At 44.0% G+C, this 19,122-nt stretch overlaps 1 protein-coding gene across 3 annotated transcripts in view; it reads right to left on the bottom strand.

The window, feature by feature from the left end:
• The window catches only part of Ccdc91 (coiled-coil domain containing 91), a 172,628-nt gene that overhangs the window by 145,089 nt on the left and 8,417 nt on the right, over positions 1-19,122 (bottom strand). The window lies entirely within an intron of this gene.

The following is a 19,122-nucleotide window of genomic DNA, read 5'->3' as shown; positions in this document are numbered from 1 at the left end:
AGAAAGAACACACCAGAGCACAGCACAATGCACAGAGCATCCAAAGAGCCTCCGGAGCGTGAGACAGGCTTCATGCAAGCACGCAGGCTTCACGCAGCATTGCAGGAAGTCAGAAGGCAGCAGTGGGGGCTTTTAAAACTCAGAGGGGAAACCACGTACCACACAGACTCCTATAACCAGTCACACCAATAATTCACTGCGCTCAGGAAAGAATAAAGTCATATCCACACCCACAGCACGAGTTTCAAAAATGTCTTGTGGAGCAGAGTGCTTGCCTAGCATGCACAAGGTCCTGGGTTCTGGGTTCACTCCCCAGTGCCACAGACTTAGATCAGGCTGGAGCTGGGCTCGCCCTCTCTCTCTCAAGCCCCCTCTCTCATGGTATCTTTATCTGACTGAGATCAGGTTAGAGTTGGGCTCTCAGAATTGTGTATAAATTGTTCCTTTTTTCTGTAATTAAAAGAGGTTGCATCAGAATTTAATAATCTATTTCTTAGAATTTTGGAAGAAAAAAATAATAAATTGCTCAGCAAATCTTCTGGGCCTGTTGCTAGCTTTGTGGGAAGATTCAGTTTCTCGTAATTATGGGACGATTCAGACTTGTAATTTCTCCAGAAGTTTTTGTAAGTAATATTTTTTTCTAGAAAACCTATTTTAAACAGTTGGTATACAGTCATTAACATTATTCCTGTTAGCACTTTTAATGTCTCACTTTCTGTTGTTTATTCTTTTGATTTTATATACATTGAGCAATATGTTACTTCAATCTTTTACATCCTATGGGTTTCTGTTTCCTTTTTTGTCTAATGTAATTCACAAAGGTGAGTTGAAATCTTAGCCACAGGAATAGGGCAGAGCCAACAGCATCTGGGTTCTACCAAGTTAGGGAGGAGATAAATTCTAGGTTTTTTCCTAGAAAACAAACAAACAACTGGGAGTGATTATGAGGTCAGACTGTTGGGGTACAGGGTTTATGAGGTCAGGATATTGGGGTAAAGGGATTATGAGGTCAGATTGTTGGGGTACAGAGATTATGAGGTCAGATTGTTGGGGTACAGAGATTATGAGGTCAGATGTGTGTTGGGGTAGAGTGGTTATGAGGTCAGATGTGTGTGAGCAAGGTTTAGTGTCATGGTTGTATTTCTCCAACAAGCTCATTTAGTCTATTTTAGAAACACCAGTCTCTGGAGTAAGAAAAGGTATGGCATTTCATGCCATAAATTATCTCAATCATTAAAAAACACTAACAGGCAGGGCTAGGCTGGGGCTGCTCAGAGGTTAGAGCACTGGCTGCTTCTGCAGAAATCCAGAGTCAGATCCCAGCGCCCACTCACAAGGTAGCTCACAACTGCCTGTGCCTCCAGTTCCCAGCAATCTATACCCTCTCCTGGCGTCCACAAGCACTGCACAAGTGGTATACAAACATGCACAGAGGCAAAACTTCCCCCACACAAACAGTAAAAGAAGTAAAATAGTAACGGACATAAACTATAAGACCAACAATAACAATGAAAAACGTTCAAAATTAAAGTGATGAGGCAGACCCAGAGAGTGGATGGATACTACAGTGAAGGGGGACTCGGTTTTTACATTCTGTGTGTGTGTGTATGTGTGTGTGGTGTGTGATATGTATGAGTGCATGTGTATATGTGTGTCTGTATGTGTGCATGTGTCTGTGTGTGTGCATACATGCACACATGGGTATCACAGCAAGAGTGTAGGGTCAGAGGAAATGTTACAGGAGCTGGTTCTTCACTTTCACCACATCGGTTCCAGGGATCAAACTCAGGAGCAAGCAGCTTTACCTGCTAAGTATTCAGTATTCTCACCAACACCCAAAACTTTTTTAATGGAACCAATTTGAAAACACAATGGAAAGACAGATAAATGCATAAGGGTTATTAGAGGCAGAAGAAAATTGTAAGAAAAAGTAAAGTGGAAAACGCCAGACTCAAAAACCATAGTGTAAGAAAGGCGTTTATGGAGCTACGGGCGAGGCTCGTGAAAGAGGAAGAAAAGTAAAGACAGCAATGAAGCGGATCAAAAGTGATGCACATGCAGGCAAAGGCAAGTGCACACACACACAGGCACACACACATGCGCGCGCGCGCACACACACACACACACACACACACACACACGGTATTTAAAGAGCAGAAAGGAAAAAGGAAAGCATCCATTCCTGGACTACTGGGAGCTGCCAGAAAAATCAACCATGCTATAATTAAAATTCCAAAAAGAGAAGACATTGACAATGGGATGAAGAAATAGCTGAATGTAAGATGGCCAAAAACGTCTCAAGATTAATTATTAACAAACTACAAACCAAAGAAAGCCAGACAACCCAACAAAACAAACACTGGACACTCTCACCGCCCTAGCAGGACAGAAATAAAACACAGTACGGGAACTGGAAGGGCACAGCACGCGGAACGTGAGCCATGCAGACCTCCCCACACAGGCCCTGAGGATCCCTCTCCAGAAACAGTTGTTACATAGTCCTCACACATCTGTGTGGATTTCAAGAGTAAAAATGTTACTTTCAAATGACTGGATAAATGGCATAGCTAAACTACCTTGGAATTGAGTGGTCTGTCCCAACACCTGAACTTAAGAAGCACACTATTAGACTAACCAGCCCAGAGAAATAAACTCGAACCCAAAGACAAACACTGCACACACGCACACACCTTAGACATAATTACAAAACTGTCTTACCACATTCTCCCCTTAAAAGAATCCAGAGTGTGGAGTTGTAGACCTACATATTACAGTTTTCTAAATTTTGTTTTCAAACGTTGCCAATTCTTTGTCCAATTTTATTGCCAAAATAATGCAGAAGCCCTTCACCATAAGCCTGCCTTTTCTGTCTGCGTTCCACCATCTCCGTCCGGCACACAGAAACACATCCCGACTGCACATACGTCCACTGTACCACAGAACACAGGGTCAGGTTCCCAACGACCTTACAACGGCTCTGTGCATTGCTCTATTACTGACTAATACTCCATCAGTATGCAAATTTAGTTCTGTGCCGATTATGAAATAAATAAGATGTCTTCACACATTAGTTTTGTTTTCTTTTAAGTTATAAACTTAATGTAAAACTCCCAGATACTGAGCAATTAACCCAAAAATTGCGAGCTGCCTGACAGATCATGTGACTAAGTTTCCAAAGGAGCTAAACTTTGTTATCACACAACTTTTAAATCCTTTCAAATGTTATCAATGTTCACTCGGACTAAGAGCTGGGAGCAGGAGAGGTGAGCACAGTGGTCATCCAGTGCCTGTCAGTCAGCACTCAAAGCATGAGTAGCGTGTGTGTGCATATGTGTGTGTGTGTGCATGTGTGTGTGCTTGGGAGTGTTAGCATGTACATGCATGCATGTGAATGCATGCAATAAGTGTGTGCATGCGTGTCTGTGTGTGTCTGTGTATGCATGTGCATGAGAAAGCATGCAATAAGTGTGGGTGTGTCTGTACACACGCACATGTGAATGCATGCAATAACAATTGATGAAAGAAGAGATCGTGAATTTTAAATAGAGTGGAGGAATAATATATGGGAGGCTTCGGAGGGAGGAGAATACAGAAATGTATGCATAGTACAACTCCAAAATCACAAACACACATGTCACACACATGCTGGCTTTGACACTGCAGGGTCTTAAAGTAACACACTTTTTTTATCATCTTACATTTTTCTCTAACAGCTACTCCTGCGGGAAAATGCGTCCTGGTTAGGACCTCTAACTGATTTATTCTTTACAAAGACAACTAAGAAGGCACTATGTAAACCTATATATTTGACGATTCCCTACTCACAGACAGACTGTGTGTTCAGTTATGTTCCTGCAGACAGAAGCCTTTCCATGCTGAGCATGTTTCTACGGGCTGGACACCCATAAATGGAAGTGTCAGGTTAATTGGCATATGTATTTTTAATTTTTATAGTTAGTGTCATATCACCTTCCAGAAGGCCTCGACTAATCCACATTTCCAAGAGCAAAATATAAAAATAACCTTCCTCCTCAGTTTCTGCCACTAAAACATTACTGCTCCCTCCTCTTCCTCCCCGCCTCCCTCTCTGGCTATCTGTACCAGTCACTGGTAAGCCTGATGTCTTTACATCTTTCCCACTGCTGGACTTGTAGGCTTGCTTCTCTGTGTTCTTGTTCATTTTCCTCTGTTGCTGTTTCCTTCCAGTCCACATACAACAGGTGTCAAACCTGTCTGTTCTCGACATTGAAAATATCTTTATCGATGCACTGTTTGGATTTCTTTTTCTACGGCCTGCTTACCAGAGTCGCTAAGGCCTCTCACCCAAAGAATGTACATTTCATCTGCTGCATTCAGCAGGCTGTTTCGGTTGGGTCTTTCCATGTGGAAATGGTGCACTATAAAATAGCAATGCAATAAGAGGTCCAGACAGGGAGTGAGTGTGGATCTGTGTGTGTGTGTGTGTTTCTCTCAAATTGAGTCTCCATATATTCGTGTATAGAAAAGGAACATGGTCCCCTATCTGACTCTCTTCAAAGTTACATTGGTTAGATTTTGTCAAAAAACTCAGGTCATCTGGGAAGACAGAACCTCAACTAAGAAAATCCTGCATGAGAATGGCCCATGTGCAAGCCTGTGGAGGCTTTCTTGATCGATGATTGATGTGAGAGGGTCATGTCCATGATGATGCTAGCCTTGGGAAGCTGGTCCTGGGCTGTCTAGGAAACGTAGCCGAGAAAGCCTGGGAGAAAGCCGCTAAACAGCAATTTTCCACGGCCTCTACTTCAGTTCCTGCCGCTAGGTTCCTGACAATAAAAATTTTAATTTTACATAGCCACTCAGAAAATTTATATCTTATATACTTTATATATAAAGACATTATATATTTATATATGTCTATATGTAAATATATATAATTTTATATTTTATATAAAATTAAGCAAAACTTTCCCATGAAACACCTCTATCTTCAAATATAAAATATACAAAATGGGAACAAAGGCAATGGCTAGAAAAAATAATTTTATTTCTATGAATCATGTAATAAAATAAAAATACATAAGAAATTTAATGAGTCATTTCCAATAACAGTGTTTTACAATTCACTGGAACACCATCTTTGCCTAGAGAGAAGGAGCTCTTTTGGCTATAGTGGAATTCACATCTGAAAGCAATTCCTCTTGGCAATGTCATGGAAGCAGGTGCCAGTACCAATCACAAGAGAGCATTTTCATTACTGTTGTATTTAAAATACAACCACTGCCATTGGTAATTACATTCTACTGATACTGATTAGTGAAAAATACAAATCAAGGTCTCTTGATTTATATATTCCTAGCATCTAAGCACGGCACAAACGCCATACACATCGAAAGATGTCAAAAGGCTGCATTAGCTGGAGATGCAGCTCGTGGAGATGGTTGCCTAGCAGGCTAGCACATGGAGACGGTTGCCTAGCAGGCTAGCACACACAATGCCCGTGGTTCAACCTCAGTACCAGGAAACAGAAAAGGGAATGAAAGCAAGAAGGTGGGAGGAAGGGGGAGGAATTCCAATCTGCGTTCTATCCTCTGCTAAAAGATTTGGGCCCAAAATCCACAGAGTAGAATAGAAATGTTTTCAGTCAGACACACACTATTTTCATGACCACCTACTCTACCCTAAAGCTACACAAACTAGATTACTGGGCCTAATGTCAGACAAATGAGCTTGCCACTTTGTAAAATGCTTTTTAATTAAGAAACGAGGTTCTGTTCACCGGGTGAGCTCTACAGACGGACGGCCATGACAGCAGTACCACAGCACTGCCTGCCAATGGAGTGTGCGCTTCAGAACCCGAAAACCATCAGCTTTGTGCTAGGAATACTTTACCACAATTCTTAGAGAGAGATGGCAGGAAGAATGGAGCCATATGTACCTGGTGTCTGCATAAACTCGGGGTCACAGTTCATGATGAAACTGGGGATGACCCCCTGAACTCAGGGTCACAGTTCATGATGAGACTGGGGATGACCCCCTGAAATCAGGGTCACAGTTCATGATGAGACTGGGGATGACCCCCTGAACTCAGGGTCACAGTTTATGATGAGACTGGGGATGACCCCCCTGAAATCAGGGTTATAGTTCATGAGGAGACTGGGGATGGATGGCCATGGCCAGAGACGACCCATCACAAAGGCTCTAACACCAGCTGACAGTGGCCCCTCTCCACATACCCTTCACAGTAAGGGATGGAAACCTGACCCTGGTGTGAGAATGGAGGTTCAGGAAAAGCTCCTCTCTTGGATTTGTGTTGCCAAGAAGATGATTGTTAAAAACCTAAAGTATTTTATACGAAGTCCTTTGTTAAAGAAATCAAAATACTCTGCATGCTACAACAGACACCTGCCAGGGGAGATGTGCTTACTGGGCCGAGAGTGGCCCAGCATTTAGAGGAACTGGTTTCTGACTGTGCTGAAGATCTGCTCCACAGGGGTAGGGAAGGATTTCAAGCTTGCTACCTATTATCCTACTCAAAGCCCATGGAGTCTGTGGTAGTTTGAATGAGAACGGCCCCCATTGGCTCATATATATGAATGTTTTGTTCCCAGCCAGTGGAACTATTTGGAAAGGATAGAGAGGTGTAGCCTTGCTGGCAGAGGTGTCACTGGAGGTGGTCTTTGGGGTTACAAAAGCTCATGCCAGGTTCAGTCACACTCTCTGCCTGCCTTCAGCTACTGCTCCAGCACCATTCCTGTCTGCAGGATGTCATGCTTCCCACAATGACAGCATGCACTTAACCCTCTGAAACTGAACAAGACCCTACTTAAATGCTTCACTTTATTTAAGTTTCTTAGTCATAGTGTACCCATGGAATAATGCTCTTGTACACTGTCAAGATTTGTCACTCGAATTGGTTTAATAAAATGCTAATTGGCCAGTAGCCAGGCAGGAAGTACCGGTGACCAAACCAAGGATGATGGGAAAGGGGGGAGTCAGGAGGTGCCGGCAAGATGCAGAGAGAATAAATGAGCACACCGTACTAAGAAAAAGTCCCTACAGGTAGCAGAGTGTAATAATGAATAAGGCTTAACTTAAAATATAAGAACTAGTTAATAATAAGCAAGAAGTTGTAAGTAATAGTAAGCCTCTGGTGGTGATTTGGGAAGCAGCTTCTGAGTACTTGGGACTGACCAGTTCTAAGATGGGAAACTTCCATCTACACATGGTGCCCAAATGTTCAACAAGAATTTCCACATAAAGCCTGAAAAAGCTTTTAAAAGGATTTTAGGCACCCAAAAATGGAGCCATACCCAGCCTCTTGTCAATGCTTTTCTTGGATAGGCTGTTTGCTAGCGGCAGCAGAGGCAGTGATCCTTTAAGAGGTGGCTTCCTGACTCAGCATTAACAGCAAAACCCAAGTGGCTCTTTTAAGAGCCTCTGCCACCAAGCACTGAAATGAGTTTGTGAGCAGCAGGGGGCACACTAGTCATTAGCAGCATGGACTCAGAAACTTCCCAGAGCTGGAGTGGGAAGCAGGACTCCTGTCGGTACCTCCAGCCCGATGCCAGACTCTCAGGAAGCTAAGAAATGGGCGGAGCCAACTGCCAAAGCCCTGGCTTTGGTCCTGGTCATGTCCACATGGCAGTTTAAAGGTCGTGTGATCAAAAAAACATAGAGATGGAAAGTAAAGACAGAGTCAGATGGTAAAAAAGGAAAACCTCTAAAGAGTTTAATGTGTTAAAATATATATATATATATATATATATATATATATATATATATGTAGGCCTGGGAGAGAAAAGAAAAAGAGCAAAGAGTCCTAAAAAAGGAATACAGTCATAAAAAAAAATAAGCTACATAACGATGGAAAATACACAGAGAGTCTGGATTATGTATATTATTGTGTTGTCTTTAGACTGTTTTTGACTGTTAATGAGCAAATAATGACCACTGAGAGAGATTTGATATGAAAGTTGCTAGATTAAAGCAACCTATATATTTTAAAAATGTCTTGACTTCAGAATGTCTTGACTTCAGAATTTCAACCAAAAGATATGTTACTCTGTGAAAGAGGTTCTGCTTTTATTTCCATAGGAAATGAGAAGTTGTGGATTTATTCTGGGTTATGAAAAATCAGGTTTGGGTGAGAAAGACCCCCTGAAAAATCTCCAATAGGAGCAGATGACCCAAATGATCAAATGTCTTAGAAAGTCTCGGGTGCAGTTTCCTCTGAGATCTACATCTAGAACACCATCAAGGCAACTGGCTAAGGTGATCCAGCCTCAATGAATACTCCAGTCAGGACTTGACAGCAATCCTAAATTTTCTCAGGGTCCCTCAAAGATTACCATAGGCCCAATCAGCAGGAAGTAATCTAGAAAAATATGCCCACATTCCCCCCCAAATATGGATTATGGATGATTTTTATTATTTGGGGGGTTTAATTACAAATTGTTATTGGTCATAGTAAAAAAAATTTTAATTTTTTAAAAAGTTAAATTCAAAGATCTCTTTTTAAAAGAAAAAAGGGAGATGGGATAAAAGGATAGATTATTGAATCTACTTTAATCCAAAAAATAGGTATTAATCTCAGGATATTTTACATTGGTATAGATTTTAGCTTATTAACACAAATTTAAAGCTAATTCTGTTATAATGTATGTATATTTCTACACTTGTTTAGGGTTTTATGTTTATACAGCTAACTTAAAGTGTAATATATAATTAAGTAACAGAGATTAATAGTCATCTATAATTGCAAACTTATATTCAAGTTAGCTATGTTTTAAGGTCATACAGAGATATATTTCAGAAGGATAGGCAATCTTCAAACACTTCAAAGACCTGTAGAATATGACATTTAAAATGTTTAAGAACTTCAGGACTTTTCTCAACAGTGAGACACGTCTGCTCCTGGCAGTACCAGTCTACTTCAGAGAAGATGATGGGCATGGAAGAAACTTCATATGGAGTTTGTTTTCTTTATGGCAAATGCTAGCCAGCTTGCCTCAACTGCTGATAGTTACTGTCCAAACTAAACCAGCAGGAACAAGAAAGGTGACTGTCAAGCTTTGTCAAGACAAGGTAGGAAAGTTCTTCAGAATTCCATTTCACAGGAAAGTCTGTCAGATATGCTAGGACTGTAGGCCAGAGATGGATGCCTCAATGCTACAGAGGAACCTTGGGTGAATGTCCAGGCAGCTTGAGGTCTCTGTCCTTAGGAAACATTTCACCCTTCTGGGGTCTTTAATGGAGTTGAAGACTAGATAGTTATAGTTTTCCTTAGTTATCATAAAAGATAAATTAGATACAAAACTTTGGACTCACAAAGATAAGATGGAATAAAATAAACATTTACAGCTATACCCACTAACCTGGGCCACTCTCACCCTTGGTCAGAGAAGCTTCTTTCTGCAGTAGACAACAGTCAAGGGAGAGATGGACAACTGGCCAGAGTACTGAGAAAAAGAGACTGGGTGTTCAGTCCTAATGGGACATCTTTATCCCGTTCTCCCATTCCCTCACACGTGCTAGCTTAGCTGTTTCTGTCTATCCCAGTGAAGTCTCAGTTGCGGTGCTCTGGATGTATTCATTAGACATTGTTCCTCTGCTGCTGTGGTGCTCTGGACGTATTCATTAGACATTGTTCCTCTGATGCTGTGGTGCTCTGGACGTATTCATTAGACATTGTTCCTCTGCTGCTGTGGTGCTCTGGACGTATTCATTAGACATTGTTCCTCTGCTGCTCTAGGAACTGTCCAGTGTCTGCGTGCTGCAACCCTCCTCACAAACACAACCTGCAGCTTCAACTTCCTGCTTTGTAGGCTGACTTTTTGTTCCCTGCTTCCTCTACTCTATTAAGGCCTTGAAGTTTGTCACAGATATCTGAACTCCCAGGTTCAGGGTTCCTAACAGTCAAAATATGAAAACAACATACATGCCCACTAATGGCAAAGAAAATGTAAGAGGGATAGACAGACTGAAATGGAGTATTACTAAATGTTGACCAATGGGGACAACGAGACAGTTCCACAGTAAAGGTGCCTAAACCAAGCTTGATGATCTGAATTCAACTCCTGGGATGCACATGGTGAGGGAAGAGAATCATCAACTCGCACAAGCTGTCCTCTGATGTCCACGCCGCATGGCACGTGCATGTTCATCCACCTCATCCACCCACATAGATGGGGAGGGGAGAGAGAGAGAGAGAGAAACAGACAGATAATAAGCAAAAAAAGGGGGGGGGGGGATACCGACGGATATAGAGTAAGAAATTGTGTTACTAGAGAAAGATGGGGGACGAGAGGAAGAGACAAGGAAGGCTGAGGTCAGAGGACAGAAGGGGCAAACATCGGCATGAGCATCATGCACAGGAAAGCCCAAGTCAAACTGCACTGCGCTAGAAACTTGGGACCAATAAACAAAAGGCTTGCTGCTCTTGCCACAAGCAGGAATTGAGAGAACTCAACTGATGCTAAACCAAACAAAAGATTTACGCCTCAGAAATCATAAACTAGGTAGGTAAGTGTTCAGACAGAAACAGACGGGAGGTCAGGAGGGCGGAGGACAGACTGCACTGTGGCTCGTGGCAGCCATGAGCCTAATTTCCCCATATCTGTCTTCTCAGGGTTCTACAGGCCCACATCTAGTGGGCATTGCCCTTTTGGTTTCTAAAAATTTCTACTGAAAAGTTGTAAGGAGTAGAAAGTCTTAGCAGGTAGACACATTCACCAATAATTCAGAGAAAATCCATGGGTCCAAAAGGCTTCAACAAAGAAATATGCAATCTGCATCTCCTGGAAGCACACACACCCACGGCAGTGTGGAGACTTAGCACTGTTTTGAATCCCCACCTGAACTACATACGTAAGCTAGAAGCAAAACCAACGAAATGTTTGAGGCACTGATAGGCCTGACCTTGAACTAATCTCAAGCAGAGAAGGACCAGGTATTTCATTTGCGCTAATAAACCCAAGCTGGAACAGGCAGCTTCGTCAGGACACGGGAAGGAGGGCTGCCTGAAGCAGAGAGAACCTACCAAGGGAAGGGCTGACACTAAGCAGGCAGTAACAGTGGCCAGCATGGGAGTCCTTGCTTGCTTTTTTCGTAGCTCGAGAACCTTTACAAACTCTGTCCATAAATGTTCTTTTTCAGAAACCAAAAGACAACCTTAGAGGTCATCAGCATCAGTCTGTACATCCAGGTGGAAGATTGGGTGGGACGCCTCAGTTGGCTCTCACCTACGTCACAAAACTGAGATGCATGTGGGTGCGCTCATGCCCGCCTCCAAGCACATGTTTGTACATTGAAGCTCTGTTTTGGTAGAGCCAGGATTTGAGAGGTCCCGGCAGTGGGGGAGCGCTGGCCAGGCAGGCAGGCCTGGGGCTCCAGTTCCAGCCCTCCTGTAAAGCTCTGTCATCGCACACGTCACCTAATACATCCACAGCTCGGCTTCCTCTCAATGGAAGGGTCTTATTTCTGATTAAGCTCGGATTTCTGGCTAACTCCTAATTAGAAATAATGCACACTTGTTAACTGGAAGATTTATGGGGACTATTTAGGGCTGCGATGCTGGGCCAGCCAAGTCCCCAAAGCTCTTCCAAGACCATGATGACACATGAAGCTTTTTTCCTACAGAACCCAGTTTCACAAGAGCTTTCACTGTGGCCAGAAATGTAAATAGCATGATGTTAGAACTTCTAAAATAACTGAAAAATTTAATTCAATTTCTCTTTAAGCCCAGATTCCTTATTAAAATGCTGCCCTGTACCTACACACGCAGACCCTCGCTGCTGGACAGAGGAGTGGAAAATGACAGGAAGGAGCCACTCTGCAATTCGATTACAGAGATTTCTAACCACGAAGCCCAACCGAGGAAGAAGACGATGGAAAAGAGCAGGGAAAAGCCGGGGCCCGAGTCACAACCAGAAATGGAAATTTCTATAGTGTGAAAAGTGGGGGATGCGTCCACAAGCCAGCCTACAGGTTTAGCGAATTAAACTTCCACGTCTTGTTGAATTTCTCTTAATGGTTGTTGATTTAGGCAAAACAGAGAGAAATAATTTCCACGAGCAGGTTGTTGACAGCAAGAACAGGAGGGGTGTGTGATGAACAGACTTTGGCAGAGCAGATGCAAAACCCTCTGAGATGACCCTGGATAAAACACAGGGGCTTTAGCAACCATGTTTGACCTGGGGTTGGTTCTTCTCAAAATTATTAATAATGAAAAATACTTACACAGGATATGCAAGATTGCCAGGAAAAAAAAATGCACCTCTTTTAAAAAGTTTTTTTTTTTTTTTAAAGCCACCCAGAGAAACCACACGGACACAAAATGAAACGGCCTGGTCACCGCTCATCTGTGGAGTGAGTGTGCGAGCTGAAAGCCTGCGGCTGGAACCATTTCTTACACTGGAAGAGCATGTGCAGAGATACCTGACAACTGGACCAAGCACACCTAGCCTGAGGGCCAAGAGGAGTGACTTCTGCAATGAGAACTTCAGGTTTCAAGAGGCTACCTGTTTCTTCAGCCTAGACTCCGTCAACAGCGGCATGGACAGACAATGTGACATCTGGACACGATGGAGTCCACTCAGCTGCATACAATGAATCATGGAACTGGATGTCACCAGATTCAGAAAGACAAGCACAGCATCTCTTCTCACATCTGTAGGATCTAGACTGAAATTTACATACACGGGATGTGAGTGTGAATATGGAATTAGCTGAAGGGAGGGGAAGCAGAGTGTGAGAGTAATGCCTATGGCAGGGAAGCAGCAGGAGAAGCCACTGGGGCAGGAAAGAGTCTAGCAAAAGTAGGAAGGGAGGAGACTGAAGGGAGGGAGGGTTCAAATTACAAGTGTGGGGGATTTTCTTTTTGTTTTGGGGTGTGTGTGTGTCTGTGTGTGTATTTGAACATAACATAATCTAGAATCAGCGGGAGAGTTATCTATATCATCCTGGCCTTTGCTCGTGTCTGTAGGGGACTGTCTTGATTACTAATTGCTAGAGGAAGGTCCAGCCCCTGTGAGCAGCAGCTTCCCCTAGGCAAGGGGTCCTGGACAATGTAAGACGGAAGAAAGCCAAAGGCAAGAAAGGATCCTTGTGCTTGCTCCCCCTTTGCTCCTGACTGTGGATATGACATGACAAGCTGGCTGAGTTGATGTCTGGGCTGTCTTCAAATGCTACACTGTAACTTTTAATTGAAGGACAAATGAACCCTTCTCTGCCAAGGTTGCTTTTCGTTGGAATGTTTCATCACAGATACAATAGGAAACGGAAAGTGCCATAATTAAACCCATTACTTTGTATCTTTTAGACTAATGTTAACAGAACTCCACATGCGTCTGCTTAAGAGGTATCAAGGATTTAAGATACAAAACGGGGAAATACACTCATGAATACTGGATATGGTAAATCCTGTTGCTGAGTCCTTGGAAAGCTGGGGACCAATCACACGCTGCTTCAAGCCACCTGACCCTCCTTCACCATCCTCCTTCCTTCCTTTTAAGAGGTCACCTAAGCAGACAAGAAGCACCACCTTTATCAGGTCAGAGAGCCCAAGGTCATGGGCAGAGCAGATACCCATTACAGACTAACTTAAAAATTACTTTAGAAGCAGCCAAGATTTTAAAAGACTAAAAAAAAAAAAAATTCTTCCCAGTAAAAATCTACATAAAGCTTAAGATTTGGCCTTTAAAAAATTGTACACAATGTTTCTATTGCAATGTTGATGATATCTAAGTTTAATCTGCAGGACTGATCCTGAAATACTAACCTAACACCACCATCAACAGTGGAGGAAGCAGCGTTAAAAATAAAATATGTAAGAGTCTCGTAAAAATAACATTTTTAGGTACTTCAAACAGAGGATGGAGTAAACGAGAAACTGACTTTTCAGGAAACAGGAAAAGCAGGGGTAGCTGCTGGACACTGTAGCACTAGAAGCAGGAGTAGCTGCTGGACACTGTAGCACTAGAAGCAGGGGTAGCTGCTGGACACTGTAGCACTAGAAGCAGGGGTAGCTGCTGGACACTGTAGCACTAGAAGCAGGAGTAGCTGCTGGACACTGTAGCACTAGAAGCAGGGGTAGCTGCTGGACACTGTAGCACTAGAAGCAGGGGTAGCTGCTGGACACTGTAGCACTAGAAGCAGGGGTAGCTGCTGGACACTGTCACACTAGAAGCAGGGGTAGCTGCTGGACACTGTAGCACTAGAAGCAGGGGTAGCTGCTGGACACGGTAGTACTAGAAGCAGGGGTAGCTGCTGGACACTGTCACACTAGAAGCAGGGGTAGCTGCTGGACACTGTAGCACTAGAAGCAGGGTAGCTGCTGGACACTGTAGCACTAGAAGCAGGGTAGCTGTTGGACACTGTAGCACTAGAAGCAGGGTAGCTGTTGGACACTGTCACACTAGAAACAGGGTAGCTGTTGGACACTGTCACACTAGAAGCAGGGGTAGCTGCTGGACACTGTAGCACTAGAAGCAGGGGTAGCTGCTGGACATTGTCACACTAGAAGCAGGGTAACTGCTGGACTCTGTAACAGGTACATCCAACAAGAGAGGGAACCAGAAAAGGAAGCCAGAGGATGTGGTAGCCAAGGCTCCACTGGGACACACCTCTGCTTGGCGTCAAATGTTGAGTTTATGCAAAAAGTCCTTTCACAGGCAGAAATCAGACAGGCACTAGACACAGCAACAGCAAATGCAAGCTTACCCTGGAGCTGGCATCCTCTCCTCTCAGGAGTGCAGAACCCAAGAAAGTACAGCCACATCACAAGCCGCAAGTCACATGTGTCTGTCCACACATCCTTTACCATGCTTGCAAGTTCCTGACACAAGTCTAAAAACAGAGGTTTTTCCCTCCTTTTGGCTCCATGGGAGGTGCTGACTTTTCTCTTTGATATGTGGGAAGAGCTCACTTGTCAGAGCCTGTGTAACTCTAAAGAGCACTTATAAGTTCCAGAGGAAATAGAGGAAGGATGGAAAAAATAATGTTTCCTGGAGAAACCATTTTAACCTGAGCATCTCTAGCCCCTCCCTTCACAGACCACGTTACCAGTGGCTTTGCTATTCTTGAACAAAGCCTCAAAAATGCATTAAGACCCATTCAAGTGTAAGTGTAGTTACAAACTATAGCTCTAACCCAGTAGAGAGATGAGGCCACAGACAGGAAGCCTGGCTTGCCCGCCTGGTGAGGGTACAGAGGTGAGACTCACGTCTTCAGCTAACACGGACCTGTAACTACGCACACAATCACACACCCTGCACAAAAGCAGTCTCCACGCAGAAGGGAAGCATCTTCTGAGGATGCTGGGCTACTGCAGACGGATCGCAAAGCCAAGCAGAGCCGGAAGGGGCAAAGGGAGAAGCACACAGTGGATGCAAAGGGTGAATTCTGTTCTGTCTTGCTACGTTTCTGTTTTTCATTTTTGCACTGCAAACTAAACCCAGGGCCTCGTGCATGTGCGGCAGTGCTCGACAAATGAGGCATCCCCGACCTCTCGGAGCGCTTGTTCAAATAAAAATTTAATGGCAGGTGAGGGAAGAGATTTGCTTTTTATAAAGTACGTATTAATGTATGAAGAATAAAATAAAGAATGTGATATTAAAACGCACATCTGCACAGCAGCAGCAGGTTAACCCTAACCATCACCTGGTCCTGGAACATCCGATCAAAAGGAGAGCACAAACAAGCAGACAAAGCAGGCTGGAGCTCAGAGGCCAGAGCTCAGGCTGGAGCTCAGAGGAGCCATGCTGAGGGGGGCTCTCAGCAGACAGTCAGACTTGCAAGGCCAAGAACCCAAGCTTAGGAGCTGCGAATAGGCTGGATACTCATCTACTGACAGAATAGGAGCATCAGTCCCAGGGCTCTGGCTGGAGAGAGAGTAAGGACGGTTAGATCAGGCAGTAAAGGATGCTCGGGTCATGTTAACCCCTCACGGCAAGTGCTCCTTAGTAGTATTTTCTTATAATAGATGAAGCTCTAAACCGCACATAATTCAGCTGCTTGGTGAACGGCTGTTAGCTCCTCCTCTGTGTCACACAGCAGTCGTCACTGCCCTGGAGCAAGAGGAGGGAACACCCTCAAGTCCCATGAGAGCTGGGGACCAATGTCGGGTCTGTGGATTGACACTGGAGCCACTCCTGACGATCTATCAGGCAACAGGCCTGCCACTCTCCCGCAGACCTGCAGAGCTGTCAATCACGCAGCAGCTTCAGCAATCTTTCAGCTTCCATGGCCACAGCTGCTTTAAACAACTCACAGCGACTGTGAGAGAGGGCTCCTCAGCCGCCCACACCTGGAAAGATTCCTTTCCAGTCCTGAGAATCACCACCACAGCTGTCACGGCCATAGCTTCAAGACAAAAAGCCCACACCAAACAAAGAGACCATAGTATGTTCTGTTCCCCTAAGGAGGAACAATAATGAGAGAGTGACATGTGAGGTGGTGCAACTGCAGGAAGGGCTGGCAGGAAACAATGGCCTTGTCAGCCAGCGCAGCAGGTCAGGAAGACAGACTGGGCAGTGGTGAGAGAAGGCTGGGAGCACAGAGCGAGTTCAAGCAGCCCGGAGTACGGGTGAACAACAGCCTTCCCAAAACCGCGAAGACACAAAAAGAAAAGTCCAAAAGCTGTGGGACCCAAAAGGCTAAGCCGTGCAGAGAAAACATAAAATAGTGTGGAGTGCTCACAGCCTACTTACAGAAAACAGAATGTTTTAAATAATCCAGAAAAGGGACACATTGCACACCGAAGAATTAAAGTCGACTTCCTACCAAAACCCACGTGAGCCAAACGCCAATGACAAGGTGTCACATGTAGTAAGCCTGAGCTGGAAACACCGAGGAGACTAGTAATGTGTGCTTTGCAGTTGGGGAGGCACACCCCAGCACAGGCAGATGCTCCTTGGTCCACATCCACCACGAGGTGCTCCACCATGCATTCCTGCCACCAGGCTGGTGTGCAGCACCGGAGTTCCACAGAAATGGCAACACCAAGCACACACTGAAACCATGAGTTTGTCACAGCGACTAAAAGCCCACGAATACTTAGGGGAGACTATACGGCAGTATAGAATTCTTGAAGGAGTTTTCTTCAATCAGACAAACAAAATGAAAAGAATTATCTGCCCAGATCTGCACTCAGCACACAGACATTTCCCCAGGAAGAAGAAAAATAAAACCAGACTGAGACGTGGACCTCACAAACAGAACTAAGGGAACTCGGAATGCCAGCATGGTGAACTTGGCAGACACAGCACTTTAAATGTAACTGGCTTTATAAGGCAAAAATAAAAATGCACTGTTGACTCACAGAATATAAAATCTGAAGATTGCAGAACTGCATAGCAATACCACAAGAAAATGAAATGACAATATTTCAGAAAGTAATTTTACTGTACATTAAAAATATGCAGTATAAGTTTAAAAGTATACTATAGACATCTGTATCACTTAAATAATAGTTAGCAAAGATATGTCAGTCAGCCTATATTAGGCATAACATGAAATTATTAAGGAAAAGAAAACTCAAACATAACTCTAAGCCAGGAAAAGGAGGGAAAGAGGCAGAATGTGAACCAGAATGCAGCACAGGAAACAACCAGTACAATGGCATTCAGATCCGAGCAGGAGCTAAGTGCATGGAGCACAGGTCTGACCAGCCAGGTCCGCTGTGGACTACAGACTACACTGTAAGAGTCAGCATTTTATAAAGGAAAGGAGACAAAATTAAAGGCTAAAGAGCTGACACCATGCAACTTCTCAAGAGAAAGCTGAGATGGAAGATAAATATTAGAGGAATTAGACTTCAGATCAAAGTTAGTCAGGAAGACACCACCACCCACAAACACATGTGCACCTAAACAGCATGCTCCAAAACACAGACAAACGGAAATGCTTCTCTTAGTAGTGGATTAAATATGGAGGGAAAAAAAGTCAGTAAATATATAGAAAGCAAACACTGTTATCAATACCCTGATATAGCCAACATTCCTTGGGAGTGGACTCTACCCAACAAGGTCAGTCTAGGCCCTCAAGGACATACACAGCGTTCAAAGCCAGATGATATTCTGAGCCTGCACAAGTCTCAATTTGATTTTGAAAACTGACATCATACCAAAGGTCCTCACTACCCCAGCTGAAATATATTAAAAATCAATAAAGATGAAATTTGGCAAGTTATAAAATAACTCAAGAAAAAACTTCTAAATAACTTATTATAAACTCTAAGGGAATCAGAAGCGCCATGCAGTGAAGAAGCTAAAATGACAAGCTGCAGATGCCCGCAGAGCTCTGAAGGGAATGGACAAACACCCTGGTTTAGAAAATAACACAGGATTCAACGAACAATCTAAGAATTCTCCTAAAAAAAAAATGTGTGAAAGCACGGGAAATTCGACCCAGAAGTCAGGGCCTCCAGATACGGAAAGGGGGGGGGGGGGGGGCAGGAGAGAGACAGACAGAGAGAAACTGACTATAGATTGGTTCAAAGGTCACGAGATCTGAGACGTCCTGGTATCTGCAGTCAGAGCACTAGCGACCTGGAGAGATGGCGGTGCAGGCCTGAGCAAGCAGAATGATCCTGAGACCAAGTCCACAAACAGGCCAGAAGAGCCATCAGTGGGGAACAGGCATCTCCTCTGACATGGTAAGGTCACTCTACCCGGATTTCCTGTTATTGGCATGAGGCCCGCTCTCACTGGGGAGGGCAACAGCAATGCTGTCCAAAAACAGCTTCAGACATGACCAGAACACTGGACCATGTATCAGGGCATTCATGGCCCAGTCAACTTCACATATGATGCTAAGCATCAAAGGTGCAGCCTTCACCAACCTGTCCCCTGTAAGCATTCTCCCAAGCTACACTTGGTCTCCCACACAACACAACACGACCACCTTGCACAGAACTTGACACACGTTCACTCCTTCCCCAAAAGAGAAGGTGAAGTCCCAGAGTGAGGCTCAGTCTTCTGGCCCTTGGGCTCCAGTAACTTACAATGATAGCACCAAAAAGATTTAACTACTGTGATGTGAAGTAAAAATATCTCATGTTACCCTGTGGGGCAAAAGAACAAGAAAGCAAGACAGCACTTTATGCGCATCACAGATTGGTAAGAAAATCCACAAGCAACTGCA

Source organism: Microtus oregoni, unplaced genomic scaffold (genome assembly GCF_018167655.1).
Source record: "Microtus oregoni isolate MIOR12 unplaced genomic scaffold, Mior012 000002F_ref0000024, whole genome shotgun sequence".
Classification (NCBI taxonomy): domain Eukaryota; kingdom Metazoa; phylum Chordata; class Mammalia; order Rodentia; family Cricetidae; genus Microtus; species Microtus oregoni.
This window is presented reverse-complemented; position numbering and strand designations above follow the sequence as displayed.